At 37.5% G+C, this 24332-nt stretch overlaps 1 pseudogene; it reads right to left on the reverse strand.

Annotated features, from left to right (window-relative positions):
- Nucleotides 1-147: 147 nt before the first annotated feature.
- On the reverse strand, nt 148-22441 carry LOC126916654 (uncharacterized; annotated as a pseudogene).
- Between the last annotated feature and the right edge of the window lie 1891 nt (nt 22442-24332).

Here is a 24332-nt window from a genome sequence, read left to right on the forward strand (position 1 = left end):
GAACCGGATATCTCAGCGTCCTCCTGGTTCGGTGTTTCAGCCACTTTCGTCTGCCCATGGGACACAACACTAGTCACTACACTTGACACCACCGACTCGCACGATTCGGCCATTTTCAGGTTAACTCGCGTTTATCCGCACGACGGCTAGTTACCTCGCCGCATTCGAATCCGAATCCTTTTTCGAAACTTCCACACACGCTTCGCGGTTCATAACACTCGACTCCCATGACAGATGGCGGCTCCCGGATGGGAAGAATGCTACTGCCATCTGGTGACCAATTTGGAAGCTAAAGAAGTCATTTGAAAGGAATATCTTTTAACCCCTATAAGAAATATTTTATTGTAATAAATATTTATCCGCTCGAGTTTGATTTTACTTACTTCTACCGGAAGCTACTTACTTCTATTAAAGCTTCCATGTAATTAGACTGAAGGTAATTTGTAAAATATTGTTTTTTTTTGTGATATATATTGTAAGAGTATAGAATTACATAAACACGTGTAAATTGTAAGGCAATATTTGTAAAAAGTACGATATATAATTAAAAAGTAATTAAATACAAATTCGTTAATGATCGAATAAGTACTTAATATGTGTTGATTATCAAGTGCAGCATATAAGGAAATTGGATGTATTTTATGTCACAATTATTAGCGATTTATCAGAAGATTTGCTGGCGGTAAAGACACGGTTCCATGACCGGAAACCGGATGCGGTAGCGCGGATACGCCCTTCATCCATTTTCCTATATCGCAACAATAACATTCGACGCTATTCAAGGTCTTCATGAACACCGTAGTTACTCCTCCAATTATCAGCAATTGATCACCTAAGGGAAGAAGACTTCACTTAGTGAGTCTATAAAATACAATACGTTATTTCGTTACGTAATTACATAGAAATTTGATACAGTAGAATTTTCAATACAAACGCTAAAGAAACTACTATAATATTTTATGTAATTCCGTATATATTATACCGTACTTAATATAATAGTAGTTATTAAGTTATATTATAGTTGGTAGTTATTAGGTTTGTAGTTACTATATATATTAGGTTATCCAATATATTCGTTCTGCTTTTTGTAAATACAAAATAACAAACGAGTAAGATGACTAATTTTATACGATCAAATTTAATATGAAAATACATTTAAAAAGAACAATAAATAAGTAATAGGTATTATGACCTCTATATATTAAAAAATTATAAATGAGATGCATGCTCCTTTCAAGCACCTCGTATTTTCTAAGTTTCATAAAAGGAAAACAACAATCATAAGCAATATTTGTGTTATTTATATGTAATATGTAAATATTGTTTTTGTATATTACTTGAATATTATAAATCAATCGTTTAGTAGTATTTGAAAAAATGGATATAATAGAAAGAAATATACGGCACGGATTTATTCAATGACCTAATATTTATAAGTATACATTACTGTATCCGTAATATAATCATATATCACTATAGTATGATACTATGGAAAACTGTTATAAAATAATTATTATATGAAGGAAAAAGAGAAATTTCCCAGGACACATCACATTCTTTGATATCATAAGAAAATAGTACAAACTTATTGCTCAATTTACTATTTATGATTATATATTACTGCATTTACAATGACAGATACCATAGAAAAATGCTATAAGATAATTACTATGAGAGGAGAAGTTTCTCAGGATATATCGCGTCTTTTGATACTATAAAAACCAACCTATCGAGCCAGTAGAATGTCCGTGTCTCGCGATCGACATGTTCGCGTGTTCCCTCCAAACGCAATCGTTCCCATCCCACACGTCAATGCAATCGACGCTCTGAGTGACGTTTTCCATAGTCGATGCCCCGCCGATCATGTAAAGACAGTCGGACACCACGTAGAAGGAGGCAAAGCACCTCGGTGACCTCAAAGGTATCGCTTTCAGCCATCTGAAAGATCGCATCGATAACAGAGCTCTCTCTTGCATTTACCGTGTATACACGCGATAAATCGAACGTTTAATCCAGGTAATGGGAAATAGGGAATGCATGAAGGAACTCTAAGAGACGGAATCGAGCTAACAAATTTTTGATCGGGTCATAGCACTCAACGTCCTTCGAGAATAGCTCTTTTTTCGATTTTGTCATTCCGCCAGCGACCCAGATAAGATCTCGATATTTCACGCTGGCAGGTCCAACCCTCGCGGTCTGCATTGGTTGCACTTCCCTCCATGTGGAGTCCGATGGATCAAAAGCCTCTACCGTTTTCAAAGCTCTATAACGAAAAAAATATATCTCAATCTCTTTTCTTATAGAGGAATTTATGTCTATATTATTTTTTATTGTAACTTTTTAATAAAGTTTCAAATGACCAAAGTTTATACAACATTTTTCACTTGATTATACTTTTAGAATACACTGACAAAATTTGGCTTGTTAAGCCCTGTGACACTCTGTATATTATCGAACATTAATGTTATTTATTATGGAATATGAAACGAATCTCTTGTGCTTCTCTATTTCGTCATTACGTAACCGTAAATCGAATTGTTTCGTTTAAACCGCGATGCTGATGACAATTAAGAAGACTTAAATTAGTGGCAATTAGCGTCGCGTAGCGTAGAAATAAACAGCGGGGAAAATGAAAGAAAACGTAAAAGAAGCAAAGTAATTACGTTCTCCCCATCTGTATAACAACTCACATCCCGTTCCTGCCTTGCCCTCCTATCGCGTACATTTTCCCGTGGCTGACCACCAATCCGAAGTCCTTTCTAGCTGTCAGCATGCCAGGTTCATTGAACCAAGTCCTGGTAGTTGGATCGTAACTCCAAACGTTCCCAACCGCAATGCTTTTCCTGTGAAGTTTGTCTTCCAGGGGATCGGCTCCACCTGGTGAAAAATGTTTCATTGGCTTTTTTTAGTATCTTTAAATCCGTCCCACGAAGAGGATTGCACAATGGAAGGCACAACGAATATTCTTTCGCGATTTCGAAAGCAAAGTCGTAAAGAAGATTATGCCGTAGCGGATTCTTTCGTTAAATGCTGCAAATGGCCTGAGAATCCGTGTTGTCCTGCTTTTTTCAGTTTTTCCTTTTTATTTAAACATGCAATTCGTTGGCTGGTAACGTTATAAACTGCATTTGCAATTGTATTTCGTCACTATTCGACTCACCCACTACGTAAATACGGCCTCTTAAGTAAGCAACCGAATGATGATGTCTCGCTCGTGGAATTTCCCCCACGAATTCCCAAATATTCTGGTCAGGTTTAAACCTGTATATGTCCTTGCCGGTGTTCCCGGACAAGCCATATTCCTCGTGAGGATCGACCCCGCCGAACACGAGAATCGACTCTCTGTCAGGAAAGAACAGAGAGTTGTTGAGAAAGTAACGGTCTTCGTTCGAAGCTATTATACTGTTGCTTATCCTCTGTGGACTGCAAATAATACGGAGTTGCAAATTTTATAGTCGTTTTCTATTGATACCATGATATATATTTAAATTCATCTAATATCCGTAGTCTAGTTATCAGATACTTAAAAGCACTTACAGAGGTCGTTTATAATTCGTAGATCGAATTTGAACGTTTCTAGTGGCAGGATTCACTCGTTGAATATTATCATTCTCCGAATAATCTTTCTCGCTGTTTTTCTCATTGATTATAACATCGGCGAGATTCAGCATCGTCGATTTTGCACCGATTCGTGGAGAGGAAGGGTCGTCTGCATCTGTGTTATCCGATGGGGAACTGGTTTTTTCGTCATAGTTCGAGAAAAACATCGGCGATTTTATGGTCTTTATAGACTTTAATGTCTCTCGGTGAGTCATATTTTGTTTTCGTTTTTCTTCGGTCGTGTAACAGGGAGGACATATGTTGAACTATAATTTGAAACACGAGTTCTTCGAATAAATGAAATTTCTTCGTTCTGTAAAAACATTTTAAGGGGAACATTATTTTTTACCTGATTTATTTGATTCTCAACGTAGTGTTGATTTTGATTTCGAAGGATCGATTGTTCCCTGTTCCTGTTTCTAGGTGAGCATTTCAATGTAAGTGGCGTTTCGTCCTTCTCATTTCTCATTTGGTTTACTGAACTGCTTGATATTCTGATGGGCTCTATCGAAGGATCGCGAAGCGTTTCGTCCATCGGGATGGCCAAAAGTTCCGCTATCTTTTTGATATTCTGCTTCTCCCCTGATGTTGATTTCCTTATCTGCGGTTTAAGGGAACAACGTGTACAAAACGACTCGTGTTTGTACTTTGTAAAATAGTCTCGTCGACTCTCGAAGAAATACGCCACGGATCGTTGAATATGTATAATCTTACTATTTAGACTATATCTCTTTAACGATTTAGTAGAAAAATTGTTGTGCTTTCGAACATTAAAATACGTTATTATTAATATATATATTCATTAAGGTTTGGAAATTCATAAGTAGACTGGAAATTTTTATGCATTAAATATCGGATAATTTATAATTTGTGAAATTTTATTTGTTTCATTATCAGATTTGTTCCAATTGTGTAAGAGAATCTATTGGCACTAATATATTGAAATTTGTGAATTGTACAATTTGCTAATAATATTAATTCAATCGTGCAAGATGTAATTCCACTATTTCCTTCATCCAATCAAGTAGATCGACGAAATCAAAGAATCAATCACATTTTCACAACAGCAAAAATCCAAAAGTTTCCGAATGTATCCACTAACTTCGTCAAATCTCTTTCGAGCCTTGTATCCTCTATAAACGGCCTGTATCGTTGTGGCGGCCTCCTCCTCGGATTTGCAGGAGTCTGTACGTTCTTCCGGTTCCCTCGGTATCTTACATCTCATCTTCTGCTTCCTTACGGAAAATATGAAATTCGACTCGCGCTGCTGCTGGCACTGGCAAACATCCGTCGCATTCCTCTCCTGTCGGCTTTCGTAATCCAATTTATCGGCGTCCTGAAAAAAAGGGGGAGGGGACGTCTCGTCGAACCGAGAAAGTTTCTTCTCACGAACGAGATCTCTCGTCGAGGACTTTACCAGTGAATTCACGCCGCGTTGACAGTGTTCATGCGTGTATTTTTCTACTGTAGGCAACCTACAGGATAGTTTCAGCGATTCTCCGCCACCGGTGAATCTTGTATCGAAGGCGACGTTCTTCTCGTCTTTCTAAATCAGTAAACTTAATATAAATTTTTGTAAAATATTAGGTTAACGTTAGATTGTGCAATAAGTTCATCTTTTGGTTCATTCATTCTTACATTTTGAAGCGCATTATAAGAATATGTTACGTATAATATAGTAATATAGATGTAGATATAATAATGAGAAAAGAAAAATAACACTATGAGCTCTCAGTGCAAAAATTGATTGTTAGTATTTGTACACATTAATAGATTATACATTTTTATGCATTCATGCGAAATTGGATAGTGCATATATCATAAAAAAAGACATACAAAGTACAATACTCGTTATAATGTTTATTATATCCATAATGTTAATTGTATTATAACGAAATGCGAAAGAATTTATTACACAACCTAGTAGAATCATAAATCAAATTTTAGTATCCAATTGTAAATAAAGTTTATTTTGGAATTCGTTGGTTTATTTCTGGAGCAACGAGGAAGTTGTTAAACTGATTTGATGAACATATTGTGATAAATATGAAGTGATTTGTTAAAAACTTAGTGGCACAGACTGTTGGCATATCTTAGCTAGTTACGTATTAAATTGACGACAAAGATTGTGCTAATTTTTCATTGTTATGAGCTCAACGCGTTCACTGTTCGGTGAGTCAGATGTGGGTCAGGGATGTCCTAACTAGGTAATCTATGATCCATAAATATTTTATAGATCATTTTGTAGTTGTTCGTGATTCAGTGGTGGTAATAGTTTCGTTTAACAAGCCGGTCATTCAGTGATACTTAGTTCTCAAATTATTTAACAGTCACAATCATGTGCCTGCAATTTTTCTATCTGTAACAATGATTGAGTGACGATAATTGGATAATACATAAAGTCTCTTCGAAATTAAACTGATCAACTTCATTTTCAATGGAAACTCCGAATTTTGTTTCAAAATTTATCTATCAAGAAACGAGCATAACAATAAATTTCAAAATAGAGTGCTAAAAATACTTTGAGACTTGGAAATTTTTCAACCTCAAAAATTGAAAAAGAAAGAAGAGAATGTTACATTAACAGTTGAAAATTTTCCAAATATCACAAAAGCGAGATTCACATAGTTGTTTGACAATTGTAAATTTATAACAAGAGCAGCGCAAGTACACATCATCGTGCTCCAGTTTAACCTACGATCCCAAACGTTTATGCAAATGCGGCCGTTTTGACTCAATTAACAAATACTAAATTGGTACGGGGTTTGTGTAATCTCAAGGTAAGAGCTTATACGCTGTAAGTGCTGTTTCCATGAGCGTAGCGTGGTGCATAATGGTTTGTGGTACCCTGTACGCGAGGGTTTCGAAATTAAAGCACGGATTTTCGAACGACATAAACTCTGACCTTTGACTACAGCTCCCTGATTTTTATCTTACTCCGTGATTCAACTTTGTTCCTTCAGTGAAATTTATCATTTCCACTTACAAGCACGTAAGCTTACCTCGAGATTTCTTTTGACGATAACCGCGTAATAATCCCTGGAAAGTAAGCAGAGCAACTTTTGAAACGGACACAAATCTGACCTCAGATTCTTGTTTCGATACTCAATTGCAAAACGACTCACCGTTTTATGTTCACAGCTATACCGCGACAACTTTTATTACTTTCAATATCTGTTTCACTAAATCACCTCGAGATCGCGTGAATTTGTGAAAATATTGTACGCATTTCTTATGAAATTCACATATGAACGTATATTTTCTTATATAAGTTCAATAAATAAATACGATATACGATATATTGACTAAATATTTGACATATAATATCAAAATGTGATTATGCTTGTTGTCTATGCAAAGTTATGACACGAAGAATCTTTGATTCTCGATTGATAAAATGAAGTCTAAAATTATTTAAAAGTATCATTGGTACGATTTTGCAATTTCGGTCAACGAGGTTGTTAGTGAATCGATCCATCTTGAGGTTTCTGCGTCGATCTTCGATTCGCCCCAGGGTTACTCACCCCTTTGCTTCTTTCCAAGTTGCTTAAGTATTCGTTCATAAATTTTGGAGGCATCATCATGCCCTCTGGTATCTCCAATGGTAAATAATTTGAAGGTAGTGGTTTCGTGTGCCTTGAATGCATTGCTGGCCCATTGTGAATAGCACCGGTGTCTCCTGAAGGATTCAGTTTTGTTAAACTCCAGGTTAAAAAGTTCGTTTCATATATTTTTTATTTTAATGTGACATTTAATATACCTGAGCTTTGAACATAGTTGTTCGGTGCCTTAGGAGCAGCAAATGTGTAATCGTTGTGAGGTGAATCGATTATCTTGGGTTTTCCACGACTCTTTCGCATTTTCAACTCCGAAATTTTTGTTTTCTGATATTCTTCGAGGTAAAGCAAAAATTCTCGATACGTTACGTAGTTCTTGAAAGGAGAAATATAACTTTGAATTTCTTTGTGCGTTGAACGAAAACACTTAAATTGATGCTCTTAGGAAAAATTCGCTACTATAGCATGGATGAAAGTTACTGTATCGCAATCTCCGTAGGGTTTAAGTACCTTGTCCTCTCCAGCCCAATTTCGATTGGTTGGCTCCGTAAGCCCTAATAGATCGATCCAGTGATAGTAATCTTCCGTCTGGTTACCGTACCAATATTTTATAATAACGAAACTGAAAAGGCTTAAATTAATACAAAAGGGCTCTTTTTTGTCTTCATCTATAAATGAGAAGAAATTTGAATCTTACGCTAGACCATCATCGACCATTTTCTGTACCTCAGGAGAAGACATTAGTTCCATAAATTCTGGGTTTTCTGGATTTCTTTTCACATCTACCAATTGCCATGGAGCGATCAACCCAAATCGAACGCAGTTCAAAACTTCCAACATGTACTGCTTTCTGTTCGCCCAATCATGCATCAGCCATCGTACAGCAGACATAAGAACTTCCATTTCACTAGAGTTTAAAAATTCAGAAGTAAGGAAAAATATATTATTTTATCTGTACACACCAGTAATCGATTACCTATTGACGCAAATATAGTTAGACTTCAATAAAAGGCACAGTTCATCTACGGATAATTCGAGGAAATCTTTAGTGCTGACCAGCATCAAAAAGAATTTCATAATTCTCGGCACCATCAGTTCCATGACTGCGGTATTTCCGACTCTTTTCGCTTCCAGATATAATAAAAACGCGGTGTCTTCGGCGAATAATTCGTCATTGTCTATGAAAGCCCAGCATTGTTCTTCCAGTTCTGTTAAGAATCGAGAAAGGCACGAGAATTAAAAAGATTGCACTATGATGTTTCTCTTTTTCATGGTTCGTCGTTCATTGTACTCTAAATGGAAAAGGTATAATAAAATCATAAATTAAAGCATTAAATGAATATACTGATTCATTTAGTTGTTTTTATTATCTTTATTAACCATTTATCGCCACCTACTGTAGCTATACTAATAGCTCCGTTAACTATACTTCACTCTAATTTACTATAATAGTAAAAATGAACCTGTTCTTGCAAAAAGACAGGTATATATATAGTTCTAAACCGACATCTTATGTCAGAGTGTCGATAAGAGATATCCCATTAGGTCTCTTCAAATTTCTGTTTCGGTGATCAAAATTCGTGCATTTTTTAATTAACTTTCCGACCTCGTTATATCTTTTCTATCAAGAATACATCCCCAGAACGTGAAAAATATAGATTTTAGCAACGTAGTTCCTAGAGAGGAAACTTGAATTTCCTCGTGTTTTGCGCGAAGACACGATGCACCACCATTTTCTTCGAGATCTCATATGGTTTATTGAAGTTTCAAGTTGGACAGTGACGTATTCAACGAAACTCGAGGTCGGCACCGTCGAGACTTTTCCGAATGCCTATCGTGGCACTGGAAACTTTTCATTCTTTTCCGCTAGCGAGTTCGAAGTTTTAAACTGTGCTAGAAAGCATCAGCTATATATTATGCGTGCAGTCGCGTTTTAAAAGATTGATGAAGATGGGGAAGGATGCTGGAAGCACCGATGTAAACAGGATCGTTGTTCACGAATCTTCCACGTTGATGAAGATGAAAGAACATTTGTACGATTTATGCGATAACGAAATCTTTCATCGCTATAGTGCTATACTCTTATCGGTATTCTTATTTAGTACATTTTGTAATTATTTCTAAAACGTACATTAATGAATACTGAAATCAGAATGTTATATCAAAATTTGATAATCTATACACACGTACATATATATTTCACGTAAAATTTTAATTATCACTGTATTTCTGTGGCTTGTATCGAAGAGCTATGATAATTTAGAAATTTATGGAAGCGATAGATAATTTTTTTACCAGTCTGACCTTTAATTCCGAGATATTGAGCTGCGGTAAAAACTTCCAGGATGTTGTCCCTTTGCAAAAGCCTGTAGCTCTCGTTTTGTGGACTGATCATCCAGTCGTAAATGAGCGAAAACGCCTTCGAAGATACGTCACTCTGTTAGATGTAACAAAATTTCTTCAAATCATTATCATTCTATACTTATTAATTCTTATATTTATAGATTAAATATATCAACTTGAAAAAACTAAACGTCCTATAGAGAACAGAGATCTGTAAAACATACACGTTAATTAAAAAAGTTAGATATTCCGTAAAGAATAAAAATACACTTAATATTATACTTTTCAAATAATTTTGTTATTTTTTATTTAGACTTCTACATAAAGGTATAAAAACTAAAAACGTGCGGAATACATATATAATTCTAAAGTAATTCTATCATCCTTTCTATATAAAAGTATAACTTTTGTATAAAGATCGAAATTTAGCTGATACGTTATTCCATCGTCCTTTCTGTAAACTTCTTTATTCGAATGCGAAAGAGCAAGAGGCCAATCTATGTAAGAAACACCAGGAATAACGATCTTTCAGCAGAGAGGAAAGCTTGGTTATTTTGTTACAAAGCACGTGTGTCCTTCTATTTTTAATTACACGTCTCCTTGACACGTGGCGAAGGAAAAAGCTGTCGCGACGATAGAAATGGCGGAGGCTCTCGCAGTAATCATTAAAGGGTGGCAGGTGGTGGTGCTGTTACTCGAGCGTTGCTATTCATCCTTAAGTTAAAAGAGAGTCAAATATAGCCGTAGCTAGGGAAGACAAAAAAAGAGTTCAAGGTCGGTTGGCTTCAAGCCCACCGAGTCACCGGTGGAGAACTAAAAACGAGGGACCAGGACACGAGAGATTGGGGTCGCTAGCAACCCCTTGTGTTCTCGCTGGTTGTCTACTTGGCGATCTCGAAGTCTCGACAGTGGGAAATTTATTGAATCTCGCCGCTTCCACCACCAATGATTCATACCCTCGTATATTCATTCGGTTGTCATTATCGTCGACGAACAATTGCGAAAGTAGTAATTTATGAATATCTAGTGGTCGGTTTCTCGAAAGGCAGAATAATGCAACTTGCTTGAATCCCGTCGACTTATGACGTTTCGTCGGTTTTTGAGAATATAGGCCAGGTTAATCGAGGACAGATTTCTGGTATTTATGTGATATAACGAAAAGTTGTAGATGATTGGAATCAAGGATTAAATCGATCCTCTCAGAAACCAAACTGTCCAACTTCATCTTTTACCAATTTTTCAATTTTATCACGTAACTATGTATTCTGACGAAAAGAATAAAAACCATATGGAAAAAGACATGTCTACCAATAATTTGGCTTGCATTACACCAGCAGAAAGTTAAATACTGAAAAGATTCAAAATTTTTCTAAAATTCTTCAATACTAGAAATATCGAGATATAAAATCAAACTCAAAAATTTCTTCCTTATACTAAAAGTTTGGCATAAGAAATCTTTTCTCCGAGATGTAGTATATCTGGAAAAATCAACGAATTTCGAGTGGAAGCAAACAGAACAGTAAACGGCTAGTTTATCGTGGAAAAGTCATTAAAGAAGAAACGAAATAAGAGGACGTTCGAGTTGGAAAACGTGGACAAAGGCAAAGAGGCGAAGATGAACGACGATTGGCGCAGGATCGAACATGGACCACAGATACACATCCAGAGATGGAAGGGGAAGCGGAAAATCGGATCGCGCGAACAAAAGGACTTTATTCCGAATTCGCTAGACTGTTCTGTGTACCGATAAGTCCGTAATATATCTTGCTCGGTGCAAGCATGTATAATGTGTCGTTTTTTCCGGGGGTAAACTCAAGGGACGTGCGTCGTTTTCCACCTCTGTCGGGTAATAAATTCCCGATGGGATACCCTTAACGCTATCGTATTGCACGGTGGAACGATACGACAGCGTTAAGGGTATCAGTGGACGAAGGAACGTCTCGCGATCCGTGGTTACGACTCGTTTAACGCGCCTCGTTAAAGGATGAAGATCGATGACGGTCGAGTGTTCGTGAAAGCTACGGGGAATTTTCGTTCGCGTGCCTTCCATTTTCTGAATAAATGACAGCACACGGAAAGAAAAATCGCGCGGATCGTTCTGTCGCTCACAGGATCGTTGGTTGGCGAGCAGAATTGAAAATGGAAGTAAAAGGATTGGGGTTCGCTGTGTTGTGGTTCTCGCAAGCCAAACTGATCGACTTTACATTTTGCAAATGTATTAATTTTATTATGCGATTAGACGATTAAAAATAGCTCGAGTTTGCTTATTCTAAAAAGATAGCATAGGTAATAATAGATTATCAAGTAAATTCCAAAAAATTAAGTTTTTAATATCGTCACATTTCTATGCTTCCATATTTCTAGAGTTGATCAATATGACTCTTGGACGGATCAATTAATAATGAGTTAAAGAACTGATATAAAAATTGAATCGTCTTTAAGTTTCTTACAGCATCTTCTGTATAGCAGAAGTACCAGCTTTTTAGTAAATTGAACTTTTCAAGTAAAAAACACGTGGCTTAGTTACCTTCACACGGCCAATGCGCAGTTATCAGTGATTCCCAGCAGAGCTGGAAGATGAGGTGACGTTACTTACAGGATAAAAAGTCCAATAACTTACCTCGGTCAGATCGATCTCCTTGCAATTCTTCTCGTCGAAAAAGGTACTGTAGCTCTGTAGCACCAGCAGATGGCAATGGAACTCGTCCTGATCGATTCGCACGATACAGTCAGCGTTCCTCGAAAGATCGATCGAATGAAATTTAGCCCGTAATCATGTCGTATGTTGATGCTCGACTTCGTTACATCGATCGGGTACAACTATAAGCTTACTTGTAATTTGTGATACGCCTGGCTAGCTCCTGATACAGGTCAGTCTTCTCCGGGAGAATTATGTTATCCCAATCGATTGGTTGTTCACTCGTAAATCCGAGTCTGCTCGAAATTACACGACGATCAAACAGTTTATTGAGAAACATCGAGTATATACCTCGCATTGGGCGAGTTGGTTTTCCTTACGATTGAAAGAAAAATACGGGACGACGTAATTTTATGGAAAAGTCTCGGTTCGCGATAATAAATAAACTTTGTATCGTTTTCCCTTGTAATGTTACGTCGACCTGATTCTCCTTTTACTACCTTCGTGGCTAGCATAGTTTTGGCTTGATCGACCAATAAAACTCACGTGGACAGTGGCACATCTTGCAACACTGGTATTTCGTGAGACGCAGACGACGTTGACTGTTGTTGTTTGTGTTCCATCGCCTCCACTTGGCCGAATTTAGCTTTGAACGGATGCATTGCTGGTTTATAATTGTCCTCGACAACCGGAAACTTTTTGTGACTCTGTTTAGAAACGATACATTACTTTTAAGTAGCTATGATGGATGGTAGTTGGCAGTGATAAGGATATTGTTAAGCTTCTTTTGTATTACAATTTAATTTTGGTGGAAGTATGCCAATGGCGTTGTTCAGAGATTTCGGTTGAAAGTTAAAAGAATTTGAGTAAAATTAAATACTTTTGTATCTATAACTTCGCGAGTCATGCCTTGAAACTGTAAACCTTTTTTGGTAATAGCTTTTACCGGCTTCTAGAGTATTTGATCTCTTGTCGAAAGAAACCTAATCCAAATTTAACCTCATCCACCCGCTCGTGTACGTGAAAACGATCGATTAAGACCGTAATTATACAGAGAAGCGGTAAGCGGTAAGCGGCTAAATTGGCATTTAGAGTATTGGGATTGGCCGCATCACTTGTTTTGCCGCTTGCACTCTGTATAACCACGCCACAACTGATACCAGTTTGTATCGAACGAAAGTTATAATACTAAACCTACTTGCAACTGATTGATCGTCGATGACGATACTACACCTAGTGGAAGATCGATGGACCCCGGTTGCGTGGAAGACTCAGATATACGTTCACCAAGCTCTTTTTGGGTTGTATTCAATTCGGCCTTGACGTTAACCTTTGTATGTCTGGGATCAGCAACCAACACACTGACCTTCTTCGATTCGAACACCACCTAGAATGACTACGCGTCTGCCTTGAGGCCAACATTCCTAAGGTTCGACGAGTATCTATCGACCCAAGGACCGATTGGGACATTTACCTGATTAGGAACGATCTTCAGATTACCGCTCGGGGTTGCCTGGAATGGAAATACTCGTTTCGAGTTGTCGCCGCCGTTTACGCCAATAAATACACGATGATCGTCACCTCGTTCCCTTGGCCTTGTATGCATTTGCTGCATTAGATAGTTGAAGTTTGGGCCGACTGCTTCGTTTTTGCGTTGTTTGCAATCGCCGTCTTTTCCTGGACTGTGAAACGCATCTTTTGATTTTTTTTAAATCTTATTTTATGTACTTTTATTTTTTTAGCTCCTCTTCTTTGTCGTTTAGTCTTTCATATATCTTCTTTCATGCAAATTGATTTATTTTTTAATCGCCATTTTATTATTTGATTAATTTGGATGATGTAATTTATATTAACTTGAAATCAATAATTTTGTTCCGCGTTTCAATTGTTTGAGACAAATAAGATTTGATGTTCCTTAACTAATTTTCATGGTGCGAATAATTTTGTTGCTCCTTCGCACTGTTTGAAGTAGATAAGGTCTAATGTTGTTTGATGCTATGTGACGTTATACTATAGTGTTTCTATGTATGTCTTTATCTTTCATGAGGGTAGTTTCATAAATCAAGATACTATTTTGTATATTTTTATGATCAACGTTCTATAATTCATAACGTTGGTCGAATGTATACACCATTAACGTTGAATACAATTGATGATCTCTAAAGGTAATGGTTAAGAGCTACTAAATGCTGTAATTATGGATCGTTAAACGTGGTAGGTAGTAATTAGTTCAGACTAATAGCAAGGGCTATGAAATGTTAAGTTTGATTATAAACGTTGATTTACAGACACTTCACATTATTATCAAGGTTTACTGTATATTACGATCAATTTCTGTTCACAACTCTAATCATATTATAGGTAGCTTTCGAATGTTGACTATTATCCGTATACAATAGTAGAGCAGAACTTGTACTTTATATTAACAAATATTTATTTTTATTTCCGTCATTTCACTCGTCATTTTATCAAAGAATTTACGAATAAAACATCGACACGAAACAATAGTAACCAATGTTTCAGAAAAATATACGAGTTAAAGAACGTAACATTGCAAAATTAAAAATCATATTCTATTCAAATAACCTTTCCTTAACATCATATCAAAGTATGTAATAACTTTTTGTCGATATTACTCATATAAATACTAAATCTCATCGCAAAGTACAATATAATTTCGTTACCTGGAACGAGCCATTAGTTTAGAAACGGAATTATCAGAGGGACAACATCGTTCCCCGAAGATTCTATCGTGTTTCCACTGTTTGTTCGTTCTTCTATCTTGATCGGGGTCATCCGAATCGTCGTCCTGTCGAGTGGAGGAGTCCCCTTCGGATCTAATCAAATTTTTCGCAGACTTGACCGTGTATTTAACCAGATCGGATCTCTGTTCCGCTAGCTGCACCTCTTTAGGTCCGACACGATGATCCTCCGACAAGGAACGAGCCTGTACTACGCGGCTGTCCTGATAAATGTGCACGTTGAGTGGTCTTCGTCGCTTCGATAAACGTCGACGTCTCAAAGTAGCTTTTCTTCGGTCAGTTAGATATATGGGAGGTCGGTGCTCTGGACTTCCAACCAGATTCGACCTGTCCGAAGGGAAAAGAGAGAAATTTCTCGGATTTCTTCGAAAATTCGATCATTTTGTTTTGATACCAGGAAGAGGAACTTTGATCCTCTTTCGACTTAAGCTCGCGTGGACGTCTTGGAATTGTCGGAAATTTAATTAACTTAGGAGGTTCATAAATTCCTAAGAAGATTTCGAAGCAAGTCTAAGAGAATTTTATTTCCTAGGGGAAATTATTTGATATTTAGAGCTCTATTCGTGTGTTTAATCATATTTAACTAACGATAATAATAACGTGTTTCACTGTTTTGAACGTTCAGCTAGTCGAAGCATAAAAGCATTCGTAAAATCTGAGAAGCTGTAATTTATAAAATACAACTGACCAGTATTGGTAAGTAAACTTATATATCATCAAATCATACATGAAAAATCAATAACCTATATCACCTGATAGTAAATTATTCCCTAAACGGATCGCGAACTATCGAAAACCCTAACATCTCGATATCAGAGCCGCAATATCCACGATCATTATCTTCATAATTACCTCTGGTGACGCGGGGATCGAACAGTGTGGACAACCGATGGACTCAGTTCGCGCGTAACCGTTCGTTCCGACTGAACTGCTCTGAGGGGTGGTTTGGGGGTTGTTGCGGCTGGCGCGACTGATTTCTCGTGATACAGGACAACGACGCTGCTCTTGCTGTTTCCGGGTCGCGGTGATTCCGATCGATCCTCGTTCGGCTCGACTACGAACCGCCCAGGAATTAAAACGATGCTCTTCGCGAGGATGCTGGCCGCGCGAGTTCCGGGTGCGTGGCCGCTGTTCGAGCCGCTGTCCCCTTTCTGTTCACCGGTGTATTATCACGTTCCTTCCCGAGAAACACGTAGGCGAAGAGGAATAACGCAAAGAGGAACAAGTACATGGAATCGGGGGGCAGCGGATCGAGAAACGCGAGTTTCAGGGTTTTCGGGCCTTGGGGATGACCAGAATCATGGAAGTGCTATAAAAATCGAGAAAACCAGTTCTGAAAATGCTCGGAATATTCAAGCTTCGTTATTTTATACATTTTCCTACGAAATTTGAAATTTCAAACGTTTGATTACACAAACATTTCTATTAAATATAATCTCATTATTAATTATATTCTATCATTGTGTTCTTATTGTACAATTCGTTAATTGGCAGATATGTGAATGCGCGTTTATGTAATGAAAAACTTTTATCGTGAATTGTATCAATTTCCAAAATTTGATAAAACAAAATTAATTGAAACTAATGCCTAATAACAATCCATGTACGTTTGATATCTTTTTAGTGGGATTTCCAACGATCATTCCGTAGTCACCCCAAAACTCGAACGCGCGAATTAAATGAATTAAACAATGCGCAATAATTGTACAGATAGACTGAAAATTTCTACATTTAACAACTTACATTTTCTACTTCGTTGACGGATCGCACGAATTATTCGCGGCGTACTTTTTCCCCTCCTGTTGTCAAGGGAATACATTAGGCGTTGTTATAACGATACGTGTTATAAGTATACGTGATTTAAGTACGTGCACGTGACTCGCCAAACTTTTTGGATAATTACCCAAGTTTCGTAGGAGATTTGGCGCTAAGATCCTTGCTGCCGCTGGAAGACCTCTTCGTGGCAAAGGTTACCTGGGTCGTGAGAATATAGGGATGAAAGTAAATGAAAGAATGGAACTTTTCGTCTTTAATGTAATATCTCTCTGTGTGATTGTTCTTATTAAATTGTTATAAAAATATCTTGAGTTTTATATCTTCTATAATTGGAACTACGAACTGCAATATATATTATATTATATGGATATATGTTCCACTAATTATTTCTTTTTTTCCAAGTAATTTTTATTGTACACTCCGATGGTATTTTTCTATTCGTGGCCTAAAATTCTTCCGAAAACTGAGTTTCAACGACGACAGAGCCAGCAATACGTTACAAAAAACGGTTTTAAAGTTCAAAGCCCGAAATGTACCTCGGAGCACTTTCGCATTCTAGATATTTTTACTGGTAAAACCCGATACATGATGTCGAGTGACGTAAATGGAAGCTTGTGAATATGGTTACAATTCTGTCGCACTGCTTGTTATTTTTAACAACCTGTGTCGTTTTCTACGGATTGGCTAATTCCTCGATATTTCAGGATCTACTTCGTTAGAAATAAATTACCTCATGCTTCCTTCGATGGCTACAATCCGGAAAATATTGAAAACTCGATGCACGATTGTTCTTGGTACTCTTAACTACTTTATCGTATACTGAAACATATTCAGAATAGACTAACGTATAAGTTAATGTCCGAAAAACTGTATACATGGCATCCCATTTCCACTTACATCACTTACGTAATTTTGTTTCGACGTGATCGTAACTTGCAAAACAGCAACAGTGATTAGAATTCCTTCTGGATGCTTCGAAATGGTTTGCTGAATGATTCTTAGTTCCTATTATATTATGATGCAGATACCGCGACTTTTGACAAGAACGTCTGTAAAAAATTACTTATATAAACGTATTGTTTATATTTATTAAGATTTTCCTTGTATATCTTGGATGGTACCTCGGATTTAACAGATCGAGTTCCGAGAAGAAGCAAGAATCGTCTTCACTGGATGCAGAACTTCTAGATTCCTCCTAGAAATGTCAAAAGTCTCTAATCTTTCATAATCTTTCCATTAGAATTTTAAATTCTCTGATTGTGAAATTACTGACCTAACGACTATCACAAAAACTCGCGATTCGTTCTGTAAGTTTTATATTTATTTTTAGTTAGCGTCAGAAGTAAAAACAATAGAAACAACATAAAAAACGTAACGTTAACTTTCAGCGTTTGCCATCTCTGCAGATATAGGAACTGAATGTATCGGAGTAATCAATTTATTTATTTGGAAATTATACTTTCATATTTTTCAATCATTTATAATCATATCTTTATCTTATGATTCTAGAAGTTAACTAGAACTAGAAGTAAACTAGCATAACCTCTTTTGCCATACTCCACGTGAAATTTACATTTTCCTTCGCTAAGAAAATAATTTTTCATTCTTTTATCTTACACAAATCACTTATCATTTCAATTTCTCAATTATCATATATTGTTCGAGCGATGCTCCTCGACTTCTCAAGTCGGCGAAATATAATAATTAAAAACAGTCGTGCACATGTGTCGATTGCGTAGAAACGGCTAAAAATATACTCTTAAACAATCAAAGAGATTCCTCTAGTTTCAAAAAAGTCGAAACAATTTCCCATTTAAAATTTATAAATCATTCGTTCAACATTTCCAAGCGTACTCACGTCATAACGCGTAAAGCTTGTTCGCATGGTATGAGTCGCATTAGGTCACGCAGAAGTCACTCGGAGAACCGGCGTCATTGCAGAACGTGAACGTGATCTTCGCGGAGTTAGGTCGTTAACAAATCTCAAGGGATAAACGGCTGATTCGAAACGATCACGACGTTTACAAGATAATAGAGAACGAGAAAAGAGGGAGATCGTCGCGAGTATCGGGAGAAGAGGCCTTGGAAACCAAACAACACGCGGCAGACAAGACGACGGGACGCGACCTTCGTCTGTTTCGAGTAAAATTCGACTCGAAACGAGTCCTTCCGATCGGTAATCGGTCGTGATGGATTCGTTTCGCGGTTTCGCGTAAATTCGATGGAAAACCGTCGAGACGTTACGAAGCTCGAGGTCGAAATGTTTCTCTTCGTCGTAAATTGCGGTTTTACGCGCGCTTTGAAATTACAAACGCAAGGAGTGGCTGAATCGCTTCTTCTGCTCGTCGATTTTATGTAAAGTTATTTGCCAGCTCTGAAAGCGCACCTTAAGCTTAAGCAAATCATGTGCACCCTCCTGCGAACTACTCGATCGACAGTTCGTAAACGCGACTAAGTTGAAGTAGAAAAGAATTTTTGAAGCTAGTAGTTATTCATTTTGATTTAAATAGATTTTTGAAAGTTTGATACATCTATATGAAATTAGAAGTATTTTAGGATAATTTAAATTAGTTTAAGAAGGGAGTTTAATTTAGTATGAGTTGCTACTCTATTTGGATGACCTTGTTCCATTCGTAGGAATTTATTTGAAGCAAAGTCTTAAAACGATTCGGATTCTGTTCTCGGAATATCTTCAAATATGAACAGTATTGATTCGATGTACTACACATAAATAGCAAATATAGCGATATCTACGTTATCGTCATGCAATATGATATTCAACATAGAGTGACATACTTTGACTCTGTACCTATGTATATAACAATTTCGATCTTCGAAGGTTCAGATTTCGTATTATCGAAATAAGATTTCATATTCAAGTTATTTTCCATGTAGATACGTAAACTGATATCATAAAATAGAAAGTCACTGATACATGCATCTTTGTACATATTTCAGTAGTCTTTATTGCTTTCAGAACTACCATTGAAATACTGCCACGATAATTTATTTAATAATATCCATTATATTTCCTCATTTCCACATTCACTGCTACTAAAATACAAATACCTACCCCAAAGTGCATTTTTCTTTCATTAAAAACATCTTCATTTGAAGTAACAACCTTCGTTCCAGTACGCTGCTTCGTACTTTGTTTGAATCTCCAAGTTATTTCGCCCAAGCATACAAAAATTAAAATACAAAAGGCTTCCCGATATTTGAATCGACGCAGTGGATGCGTCAACATCTGCGAGGGAATCACAAAGAATTCCTAACGCTCCGCGTTCCTTTAAAAATTATTCCATGTCGAAGCTTGCATTCGTTTCTCTCGAAGCGTAGCAAAATCTGGAAGCGTTGACGCCCCGGGAAAACAGCTGATCGAAGCTCGGATATGGAGCATCCACGTGTTGAACCCGCGCGCGAGTCTTTTCCCGGACGTCTCTGCCTAAATGCAACCAGACGTAAATAGAAACATAATGAACTAGTCTGGTGTAGGACGAGGAGAGAGAGAGAGAGAGAGAGAGAGAGAGAATCGAGAGTCGGAGATCGGTGTATTCGGCTTCCACCGGAGAGAAGAGTGGAGATTTCTCGGCGGAGGGAGAAAGCGGAGAGGGTTGAAGCGTGGGTGGTGCTGCCTGGCGGGCTGCATCGATCGCTTCGGCGTCCTGGTGACCTCGACCTAATGCCACCCTCTTCTGCTCTTGAGCACGACCCCTCCTTCGCGCTGCCTCCGTGAGCCACGGGGTCAGTTAACACCCCCGTCAAAATACACAAAGCCCCGGGAATCGCGAAGTATTCAGGGGCGGAGGAAGTTACGAGGATTCAACTAGGGAATGTCATCCGTTGCTTTTAATAGATCGAACAAAATCCCGTGAAAGTGTTAGCAATAGTTAATTCCAAGCCGAATGTACGGCGCGGATACGATTTCCTTGATATTTTTAAGCGTTAGACTTTTTATAAGTATTTTTACCATAATTCGTTTTAATTTCGTTTATAGCTAAACAAATTATTCTTTCTAGGATTAACGAAAAATTCGGAATTTCTTCCTGCACCTCGATAGCAATCGACGCAACGTTCATTCGCGAAATCACGAGACCTATGCAACCAATTATTACTATTACCTTTAATTTCTGCCAATTTTAGTGTCGAGTATGTCGCTTCAATATTCTGAGGTGGTCGTTGTGGATATTTAAGAAATGAAACAGTTCTTTACTGGTCAGCCTCGATCTATCAGGAATAGAATTTTCTTGCATCACAATTTTCTTGTTCCTTGTAGAAGGAAAATGAGGATGCTGGTTCGAGATCCTTCACACCTCGGTAGAATTCGTCCATGATAAAATAAATGCTAAACGACGTTTGTAGTAACATAGTCTCGTAGTCGCGTAGTCTCGTGTTATACTCACCGTTCTTTCTAATCACATACTTTTACTAATCATACAGTACACTTTGCTATTTTAAAAGTTGCGAATACCCAGAAACTCGTGTGAAGCGTACTTTCCGACCAATCGACGAACGAAGCGTATCAAAGCTTTCTGCGATCGAACCACGGGATGGGTTCTTTATGCCGATTGGTCGAGGTTCGCTGATTTCCGGGATCGATCCATAGAACTGGTAGTGGCTGTTCGATTTTTCAAAGCAGCTTTCCATTTCACTTTTTTTCCAATTTACAGGCTACTGGAAAGTTTCATGAGCTTCGATGAAGTAGCTAGAAATGAAAAGTTTGTTGGGTAATGAAGGATCGTTAAAGTGGTATATTTGACGAGAAATTGGATTTCATATGGCTTATTTATAAAAACTTGCAGGTGCATGTGCCAGTCTTCTCGAAACGTCAATTGCAAATATTTGTACGTATAAACGCTCTGATCGATAAAATTTCATTTTACATTTATATTATGTTCGGTTAGTGTATACTACTTTTCTAACGAGGTTGCGGATACGATTTTCATTTTCCACTGTGCTAACGAATCATTTTCACGTAATAAGATCTGTCTTTATATCGCCAGGCACGTATCTTCCACGAACTAGGTATGATTCTAATATTCGTGTATTTCTATTTGACAATCTCTTTTACACATTTCAGCAAAATCACTTTCAGCAGACACTCTCAAAACATACAATGATGTTTACTCACATCAACCTCAAACTTTCCATTTTTCTTTGACATCCTAATGCCAGACACCTAGTCCATCTACAAATCTCAATCACTTGCACTAAATAATCATCCAAAATTCCCATTGATAAGTATCCCAAAACGATCGAAAATAGTCTCTCTATCGTTGAAAAACGAACGAACCGCGCATCGACAGCTTCCAATTTCCCCGTCGTATTGACTCTCGTTCGGGTAACAACAAGGCGTTCGTTGGTGGTTGGTTCGCGTTCGTGTATCGATCAGGTCCCGATTGTCCGCGACACGAATTCCTCGGCTGTGCGTCCGAAGCGGACAAATATCTCCGGGCAGGCATGCACGCGGCGTGCACGCGATTCTCGTTGTGTCAGCGGAATTGCCGCGGAAACGAAACGCGGTAGAAAACGAGTCGGCTCGATATTACGGACCGGCTTACAGCCGACGATATTAAGTCTCTCCTGCAAGCGGCTACACGACGGTGCAATAAACCTTCGCGAAACTGACGACATTATTACACGCCAGCTCTCATTCGGCCTCGTCATCCCGTGCAGTCGGCCTTTATGCAGATGAGCGCACTACCTTGCGGAACCACCACTGTGTTTTCGTCGACGTTGTTAAGCAATCAGAAATGTTGCTGCATGTTAGATGTCAGCTTATCTCGTTACTATCTACTGTAGACTCCAGCTATTATAGTCATTCCTGTAAATATTTTGTACTATAGATAGTCGCTTGACCTTTGTCTCTGCCAAAGATTTTTCTATCCTTTCTGTCCTTCTTCCAATTTTCTCTTCGTCATTTCTACACTTTGTAATCTACAGTATATGTAGAGTGTTTTAAGAAATTGACATCATTATTAAATTAATTATTATTAAGAAATTGACATCATTATTAAATTAATTATTATTAAGAAATTGACATCATTATTAAATTGACATTTAAGAAATTGCTTCAGGAACATAAATTTAGATAGTAATAATTTCGGAATTATGTAGATACACTTAACAATAATGCTTACTTTATTTGGTCGAGACACTTAGGGGAAGTATATTTAGGATAATAGGATCGTTTTGATTATGGTTCGTCGTATCGACGCAGAATGGGTAATTCTGCTTTATTTCAGCTGGAATATTCGCGGAATTCTGTTGGAGGATAGGTGATCGAGATTTTGGAACGTATGCAGATAATTGAGATTTGCGAACGAAGAATGATAGAGGGTGGAATTTTTGAATGGTTTAAGCTCTTGGAATATTTGAACTATCGAAATGCAAAGCAAGGTTTTAAGCGTACGTTGTTGAAATTCTTAATGATTTAATTATTCAATCCATTCGTTTGTCTCTCTGGATAGTAAAAATTTTAAAAGCTTTCAAATGTTTTAGCTTATGAACCGTTCTATACAGATAATCTTATATTCCGCGGCAATAAAATTTTAAGCGTCATTAGAGGACTTTCATAGTCCCTAGTCATCGAATAAAGGTTACAGGTAAAAGTTTTAACCGCTGCACTATTTTATAAACGACAAATTGTTTTTGACTATGCAAATTACTACTAAACACGTAAACGATCATGTATAAATAGCGATTAATTTATTACTACACCATACCACAGGCGCAAATTTATCACAAATTTCTTTTAACGTAGATCTTCCTTTCATAATCAGACCTCATTAGAAATATCTGATGCTTACACAGATCACTTTGACGCTTATTTCTGTTTACAACATTCCAATTTGAAAAGAAAAATCCCAAATTTCTCAAAATATACGACATATTAATTTTATGCAATATCGAAGTCTTTCCATTTTATTAGACAGATGAAAAATATAAATTTTGATTATTGATTAAATGATTAGTATTATACAGTCATTCCAATGATTAATTCTAATCTCCATTCGCGTCAACACGCGACAATTGTTATATGTATGTTCGTAAAATCGTACACTCATCTCGATCTATTACAAATCACGAAATTGTCGCGTGTGTCGCGCAACGACACTGCACAGAATTGAAATTTTTCCACTCGTATCGAGCAGGAAGCGAGTGTTTCCCTGTCGATCGTTTCATGAATAGATAGTCCATGGTAAACACGTAACTGCATCCCTAATCAGCCAGGAGGGACGTGATTGACGCCGTTAATGCGAGTCGAGGTAACGATCGATACGGTTGAAAACGAACGATTTTCGTAGTGAGCAGGCTGATCACCCATCGAAATCCCTCTTTCACCCTCTCGTTTAGCTTCTACGGACTACAGTTATCGGATCGTCCATGAATATGAATGCCTGCGCGATCTATCCATCGATAATGATACCTTGTAATGGTAATAATGGTATCTATGAACAATAGGGCATCGTAATTTCGCACGGTTCGATGAGACGCGCGTTACCATGACGCTGCTGGAATATGGAAAGTGTCCGTCCCGTTGCATCGCAGTAATTCGTCTATGATCGATCGATTCTACCCCTTCAATTTGTACTTCCTCCTTTTCTTCTTTTGGCGACTATATAGAAAAGGCTCACATCTCGTTGATTTCATTGG

The sequence above is a fragment of the Bombus affinis genome, chromosome 5 (genome assembly GCF_024516045.1).
Source record: "Bombus affinis isolate iyBomAffi1 chromosome 5, iyBomAffi1.2, whole genome shotgun sequence".
Classification (NCBI taxonomy): Eukaryota; Metazoa; Arthropoda; class Insecta; order Hymenoptera; family Apidae; genus Bombus; species Bombus affinis.